This window comes from Belonocnema kinseyi, chromosome 8 (assembly GCF_010883055.1).
Source record: "Belonocnema kinseyi isolate 2016_QV_RU_SX_M_011 chromosome 8, B_treatae_v1, whole genome shotgun sequence".
NCBI classification, from domain to species: Eukaryota; Metazoa; Arthropoda; class Insecta; order Hymenoptera; family Cynipidae; genus Belonocnema; species Belonocnema kinseyi.
Window position 1 is genome coordinate 111,531,012 of NC_046664.1, and position 9,053 is coordinate 111,540,064.

Genomic DNA, 9,053 nt, shown 5'->3' on the forward strand with positions numbered 1-9,053 from the left:
AATTCAGCTGTTGTTTTAAAATATAGTAATAATATTTTTTAGTTTTTCGTTAAAAATTTATCTACTTATTTAAAAGTTTAACTATTTTGTTAAAATGTTATATTTTTTGATGAAAAAGTAACTATTTGATTGATAATTCGTTAATTTTTTAAAACTGAAAATTACACATTTTCATTTTCAGTGTGAACGGATTTGTTAAAAATTTGGCTTTTTAATGAAAGATTTGCATTTGACATCGAATAGTTTAACTTTTAACCAAATAGTTAAATTTTCAACCTACAAATATAAATTTTAAACTGAATGGCCAAATTTTCAAACAAAAAAGGTTAATCTTTAAAAAAAAAGAGTTGCATTAAAAAAAAGAATTCTCAATGAAAATGTAGTGGTGGATATCTTAAAACAAAAAGAAAAGATTTTCAACAAAATATAAAAATTTTTAACCAGAGTTAAATTTTTTGACACTGAACGCATGAACTAATGTTGGGGAGACTTAACCAAGATTTTCAGAGAAGATTTTACCAAGTGGCAACAAGCTTATTGCATGTGTTTTTCAACATATAAGGTCATTGTTGATTATTACAATGCGCGTTCAAAATTTTACTAAATTGATTTATCAAAATTGAGATGTAAAAATGCAAAGTTCATTATTTAAAGAATATGATTATCATCAACGTGATCTACAAAATCGTAGTAAATGCTATTCATTAATATTAGATGTAAATTAATCTTTAATAAAAAAAAGCTCATTTGGAATAAAATAGTTCATTTTCTACCTAAAAATAAAGAATTCGTTAAAATCCTATTATAAAAGATTAATTACAGTTTCAGATATATTACTCATCCCTTGATGTTTTGTATTATTTTATACTAATATTTTGTAACATTCATTAAATATGTATAACATAGAAAAGATAGGCTTTTCATTTATTCTTTTTCATAAAAAGATAAATAGGCGCGCGCCGTGGCGCGCGCAAGACTACTAGTGATTACAATATCAAATACTTATTTATATAATTTATTTTTAGTGTGTACAATAATATACATAATATAAAGTATACAATATAATGAGCAAAATATAATATACAACAAAATATTAATCACGGTATTAATATTCTGATATTGCATATATATTTTTATTTTTAAAATGTGCGAAATATTCAAATACAAGTATAATCAAAATCGCCAATTTCTTTAATTTCTGTCAAATGCGGATCAAGATATAAATAAGACTATTATAATATAACATAATTATAATATTATCATTAATAATATATGTATATATTTATATATAATAGTATTAATATTTATATAATTTATATTTTATACTTGAAATAACGTAACCTCAAAATATGCGCATATAAAGAGGCGCGCGAAGTATGCAAAACCTGAAAATCGCCAATTTCTTGAATTTCTTTGAAATGCAGATCAAAATAGAAAGAGAGGACTTTTACAATATGATATAATATAATTATAACAGTAACATTAATATTATATATAATAGTATTAATATAATATTCTACACCTGAAAAAACATAACCTCAAAATCGAAGCATCGAAACCTGGAAATATATATAATAGTATTAATATAATATTCTACACCTGAAAAAACATAACCTCAAAATCGAAGCATCGAAACCTGGAAACGTTTAAATACCAATTTCTTTATTTTATATCAAAGCGGATCGAGATATAAATGGAACCGCCGAAGTTTTCCGACCGGCAATCGTGCACCTTTGAGTTTTCAAATTCAGAAGAGAAGAAATAGATTGCGCGCGCAACCCAGTCATGTATAACGTTTTCTACTATATTCACACGGGCATAGACTTGTGATAGAATTGGACCACATCTCGTTTCAGATCTGGGATCACTGGGGGATCGAAACAGGAGATTTTTGAATCTATAATCTAAAGATGCAAAACCCTAAAATTCAAGATATTTGAATCTGTAACCCATAACATAAAAATTTATAATTCAAGGTCCTAAAATTTAATATCCAGGATATTACGAACTATTATCCAAGGTGTTAAATCTACTGACTTAAGATATTCAAATTCCCAGAGTGCAACAAATCTAAAAACGGCATTAGAGGTTTTTAAAACCAACTAATATCAAACATATGAATGTTATAAAAACGTTTTAAGTTTCTGAAGCTGCGTTTGGGACATTGGACGTTTATGAAAAAACAGGAAGTCTGGCATTCATCGTCCATAAAACATTCTATTGACGTGTTTTGCTTTCATACCCACTATATAGATTTAATTATTGAAATAACTGAAAAATTAACCATGAAATTATTATTAAATTATGAATTTCATATTTATTTAGAATGTTGAACTCCAGTTTACATATAGAACAAATATGTAGATTTACGTAGGTAACACTTCGCATTCTTTATTGCATAGACAAAATGGATGTTTCTGGAAATTTAAACGTAAATGGCTCAGTGGTCAAGTGATCTTAAAATTTGCGCGCACATGCATGCTTGTTTTATAATCTCCGAATGTTACGAATTAATATCTGAAGATTATAAGAATCCAACATCTAGAAATTATGCTTGGCAATATCTTCATATATGAGGAAATGATTATAGATTATAAGCGATATAATACTTTTGGTTACGGGGTATTATCTTCAACTTGTAATATCCACTTCATATAATCCATTTTTCTCTGTTATCCATGGCACCATTCAGCCTTTTTGTCATTCACTAGAAACTTTGACAAAAATTACTAAAACTCAATTGGGCAGATATACAAGCAGACGGACATCGATAAAATTGTATAATTTTTTGTCGAAACGTGCCGAAACGTAAAGATTCGTTAAAGACTAAAGATCGAAAATAATGAATGAGAATTTAAAAATGCGGTAGCTAATTTTTCGCTTAGGCTTAAAATCTTTACAGCAACTGCGTGGAACGCATTTCTGATATAGAGTTGGATTTTTGAATAGTCTGCAAGGGGCTGTCCCGGTATATATTGTAAATCACGAACACATTTTTGTAATGCAATTAAGTGTTCTGATGAGAGAAGAATGCCTAATTTTGACAATTTGAGCAAAGCCTGTTTTTACCCCACCATCCTCGAACTACGGCTCAAAGTAGGATCCGAACCCCGAGAACCTTGGTAAAATTACATAGAAAAATGTCCAGACTATTTTTGTTACGCTGTCACACTTATTCAATGACAAATCTACAAAGGGCACGATACTGCGTCAGTGACAACTGGCTCACACTGGCGCGGCACACGCATCTGAGATGGTAACAATGTCCTGCACAGAGGTCTTTAACGCCGGTAGTCGAGGTATTCAGTACTGAACTAGCCTTGTAAAAAAATTCTAGATTAAAATCAGGTTATTAACTCAAGTACAATTGCAATATTAACTTCCTTAGGCATTTTGTCGACGATCTCACAAGTCTAGCGCACTGTACGGGTACAGTCTTGAATAGGAATCGTTCCTATACTTGCAACAGAAAAGATTGATCGGCCAAAAAGAATTTACAAGGATACAGAGGACGGCTGTAGACGGGTCGATATAATGATATAGTCACTTTTCATTTTATAAACTTACATTTATTTATGTATTATAAAAACAATTTTTTAAAAGCTTTAAACATCAAATTATGAACAATTAATTTCTGAGAATTAAAGCCGTGTTTCTTATGCAGCAATCAGCTTCTCTCTTCAATCTGGTATTCTGGACGCTAAAGTAAGAGGAACTAAACATCCTTATGTTACCATGCAAGCTAGCTTTGGTGGGGTCCCTGAGTGCAGCTGAATCTAACATCCCGCCCCCTTCGTTCTTTGAACGAAATCAAAGTAAGAACACTCCTGTATTGAGGTGCATCAAAGGGTTGAGCGCCATCCGCCGTGGGCGGTTGATTTTCCTGCTGCTATTCAGCGGGTGTTGGGTCTTGATATTGTTGCTTAGTGGTCCCGTTGTTCTGTTCCTGTGCCTTCACCGGAAGTTTCGCCAGTTTTGTGATTGGTCTGATATAGGATCTATTCGCTGTGCCTCAAGGAGTGTGATGAGTTCGTCGCGGTGTGGCGGGCGGAATCGAGGTCGTCGGCGCCGCTAAGGAAGTCGTCCATGTACAGATTGTTTTCGACCGCGACGACGGCCTCGGGCAGATTGGCGTCCTCGTCCTGGCAGAGCTGTTTCAGGGTGCGCGATGCTAAGTATGGGGCGCTTGCCTTTCCTTAGGTGACCGTAAAGAGGGCGTAGTAAGTCACTGGGATATCGGGGCTCGGGCTCCACAGGATCCGCTGGAGGTGGGTATCCTGGGTTCGGACCCGGATCTGTCGGAACATCATCCTGACACCGGCGCAGTAGGCGATTCGGCGAGTTCTCCAGAGGGTGACCACGACATCCAGATGATTCTGGAGCTTCGGTCCGGCGTACATGACGTCGATAACGCTGTATCAGCAGGTTGTTGGGTGAAGGTATTGACCACAAAGAGTTTGTCTCCGTTGTCGGACCGTTGTCAAATCCCGTAGTTACAGATATAGCATACTGGCTGTGGGCCGTTCTCGGGCGTTCTTTGAGCGTGACGGGGAGCATTTAGCCTTGTTTGACATAGTTCTTCATGAACCGTATGTAGGCATCGTCGAGCTTTGTATTGCATCGCATGCGCTAGTGCATTGTTGCCAGCGCCATTTGAGCGTCGACCAGGCTATCCTCCAGACAAGAGACCCTATTTGCCTTGAGGCGAAGAAGCACTGTGCATCGTCAACTTGGGTCACGCCTTTATCCCTCGGTGAATAAGCGCTCACCCTCAGCATCTGCTATGGACATTCGCGAGGCCCGAGGTACGTCCTCCAGTGACCAGAAGCGCTGCCCGAGCTCGACTAGTCTCTCGTTACACGGTGCCTGGGTGCATGCAGCTAAGAGTGCTATTGTCGGCCCATACATTAGTACAGTGCCAGTGAGTGTCCAGCCGAAGACCGTCTGTTAAGTGATCAGCTTCCTACGGTGCAAGGCGGACAGAGACAGAGAGGGCGTGATGATCCTGATGGGCTGAAGTCCGTAGACTTCGAAACGAAGCGAGTGTTACAGCAACTTGTCATAGAGGTGGAGGCGTGTGCGCAGACGGGCCGAGTCTGTAGGCAATCCTGAAATACCGGCTACACCGATGTTGACCCGTTCGAAGCTGTCACTTAACTTTTTTCGATGTTCATGTTGTCAAGACTGGCTTCCGAGCACGGATCCAGTAGTACCCGTACCTTCTATCTGCAACGTCGTCTGTCTTCGATGGTGACCATGGCTGTGAGCAGAAGGGCTCTTCATGCCTGTGTCGTCCTGTCTCTGCCACATTGTTTGCGGCGGCGGTCGTTGCGTAACTCTTAAAGGCACGGGAGCCGGCTTGGGCACGCGGTAGATCGGTGATCATGGAGGCGCAGTCTGCGTTGATTGGATGCAGTATCAGACATCGCTGTTGGAGGTTGGAGGGTTATTTCCTAATCTTTTGTACCTTTGACTAAATAACACAGAAACTAAAATTCGTCCGCAACATCAGGTTCCTCCAAAAAGGCTATATATGAATGTACCTATACGTTCTTTCGAATTTTCCTATCCAATCAGCTTTTCCTAATGTGTCATCAATTTATTTAGATATTTCAAAAAATATGAACTTTATCAGTTTTTAAAAAGTTTTTATTTAATCGCTATCGCAAAATAAATTAACAAACAGATATGACATTTTAACATATCGCACATCAATCACTAATATTATCTTTGGTGCAATTTCATACATAAAAAGAAAAAAAATGTCAACTTTTTATGCGCCAATAGCAAATTTTACGTTTAATTAGTCTTCAAACATCCATATTTTACTGAACATTATGTTTATTATTTTTAGAAAAATTTAAATCGCGTTTTCACGTTCTGCATAAAGTTTCAGAAACTGTAGATACGACTTTTGAATTTGGGTTGACGCAGAGGCGCGCAGACCCGCCGGGGCCGTGCGCCGTCATAGAGAGAATTCTGCCAAACCCTTTTAGAGACTCATTTCTAAGACAATTTAGTTTTGAAACTGCATCGAAAAAAAGAAAAATCGATTTTTTTAAAACGAACAAGGTGTAAGTCCCCCTTAAACACAACTGTTGATTATTTAAACAAATTCATACGTTCATCATTATTCCACATATAGGCCAAATTTTTTGCAAAAAAGAACTAAAAATATATTACCAGCGACTATTAGCTTAGATTTTGTTAAATATTTAAAAAATATTCATTATTCAAACCATTTTTATTAAAAAATGCACATCTTGACTATTTTTTTAGTTATAGGCTCCGTTATCTTAGCGAAATCAGCTAAAAATATATTACCAAAGAGTTTTTGCTATGATACTTTGCAAGTGAACAAGAATAATTTATTATTTCAAGAACTTTTATAAATAAATGCACATATTTTCCACTGTTGCATGAATAGGCTTTTTTGCTTTTGTAATAAACTAGAAATTTTTTACCAATGACTCCTTGTTTTGTATTTGTCCAGTTAATAAGAACTGTTGATTATTTAAACGATATTGATAAACAAATTGACAATTTCAACATTTTTCCAAGATCATATCTTTGATTAACTGATAAGAAGGGTTGAATTGCATAACTATATAACCAACAAAATCGGAATTTTTTAGTATAGCGAAATAACATTATCTAAAATCGAAATCACAATTTAAAAATAAAACAACAGTTTACTCAAGAGCTGAAATGTTTTTCAATTGAGGCCAATAAAGCATGCATGAAAAAATTATCCATTTCCGAGAAACAGAATGTCAAATTGGGAGAAAGTGTGTTTGATTAGAAAAAGTTAAACAATTCCGAGTAAATCATTCAAGAATTCTGCGGTTCGAATTTCATTGGTTTTGAAAATCGTCTTTGCATAGCGACTAAAGCTCTATTTTTGAAAATAATAAAAACTTCCTCCCGAGATCTAAGGAGAATGAATAAGAATAAAAAAGTTTCCATCCAAAAAAATTATTCTGTTCCGCGAAAATAAAGATTTAGTGTGACGGTATCATACTTTGACAGACGATTTTTCCAATACTGGGACAACGTAAAGAGTATGTCCAATACTGGGACAATAATAAATATCACTGAGTATCTTTTATTTTCCAACATAAATTATTAAAGTAAAAATGTTCTATTATTTTTGAAGTTTATTGAAAACTCCAATTCTAATCTCAAAGTTCTCCAACTGCTTAGGTGAGTAATGTAATATAGTATCTCTTAAATATAATTTTTCAATCAAAATTAGTAAGCATGCATTAAAATTTAATATTAAAGATTTATATGGAATATTAATAAGATTAATAGATAATATAATTAATACAATTAAGATAATATTAATATAACATTTACTTTTTAAGATAAATTAAGTAAATTAACTCTTCTGTTGAAAATTTATATTTTCAAATTAAAAATATAACTGTTTTGAAGAAAAATCATCTTTTTGACTTGAAAATTAAACAGTTTGGTTAATTTTTTTTTTTACTTTTTGACTAAAAAATGTTTTTTGATTAACATTTGAACTATTTACTTTAAAATTTATCTTTTTGGTTCGAAAACGTATCTTTTTAATAATAGATTTCATCCTTCTTGGGCAAAAATGCAACTGTCGATATGTAATTAGAATGTTTTTCGGTTGAAATATCAACTTTTACATTTTTTGGTCAGAATTTAACTTTTTTGGTTAACCTAATACTTAAATTTTCTAACAAATTTTTGAATTTTAAAATAAAAAAGATTAATTTTCTACCAAAAAAGATTAATTTTTATCAAAAATTATAATAGTTGATATTTTAAACAAAAAATATTTTAATTATAAATTGAACATGAGACGATTTTTTAACCAAATGAGATTTTTTATTAAAAAAAGAAAAATATTTAAACCAAATTGTTGAATTTTCCAGGGACTGAGAGCGACATGCGTGAACAGCGTAAAATCCGCTCCTCGCCAGCTCTTTTCCTGTTTATATTTTCTCAGCGTTTCGAGCGAGGATGCTCGATACGAGCTTCGCGAGAACGGAGACTGAGTGGCCGAGAGACCACCGGGAAACTCGACGTCGCCAGATGCGAGCTTCTTCGTGAACGCGCGAACGCGGCGAAGCTCGCCGATCCGGACTGCAGGCAGAAATCATGCCGAATTCATCACTAGCGAGCGTCTTCTCGTATCATAGATGCGTTATTCGATATCTGAACCGTTCCCCAGATCCAAAGGCTGAATTATAACGAGAAGAAGAGTTTCTTTGTTCGAGGCACTCATATAGCAGAATCAGGGGCGGACCCAGAAAAATATTTCGGGGGAGGGGTTCTAAAAACCTCCCCTGGATCCGCCACTAAGCAGAATATACATTTCATTAGATGGCACTGCGTCACATGCTATATAGTTAAATACGTCACATTATTTGTGGGCTGTACTTGAACTTTACTTTTAAATTTATATTTTACTTATGATCTGTAATTAATCTATTTACACATTTTGTTGAAAATTCATATACTTTTTTCAAAAATTCATCTCTAGTTCAAAACTTTATTTTTTCTTTTCAAATTATATTTTTAAGTGATTTATAAATTTTGCCAGTTCAAATTTCATCTCTTCGGTTGGAAATGTTATTACTTTTCATTTTAGACTGAACAGAAATATATTTTTTCATGAATAATTCTATACTAAATGAGCATGAAAAAGATCCGAACATCCTCAAATCATATTCAACAAATTTAGTCATGCAATAACATTTTTTAATTTTAAGATCAAATTATATAAACAAATGCATATTTGCGGCATCTTTCAGCAAAAATAAATAATTTTTTTTATCTCATCTTGTTCAAATCATATTTAACCTACTTAGTCATGCACTAACATTTGTTAATTTTAAGAAAAAGATATATAAACAAATGCATATTTTCGACGTTTTCAAGCAAAAAAAATCGTCTTTTGATCTGATTTTGCTCAAATTACCAGGTGTATACATATGAAACCGGTATTTTTTCAAGAAAAAAACACATTTATTTCAAGAGAATGATAACAAATATTTTATTCAAAGTATACGCCC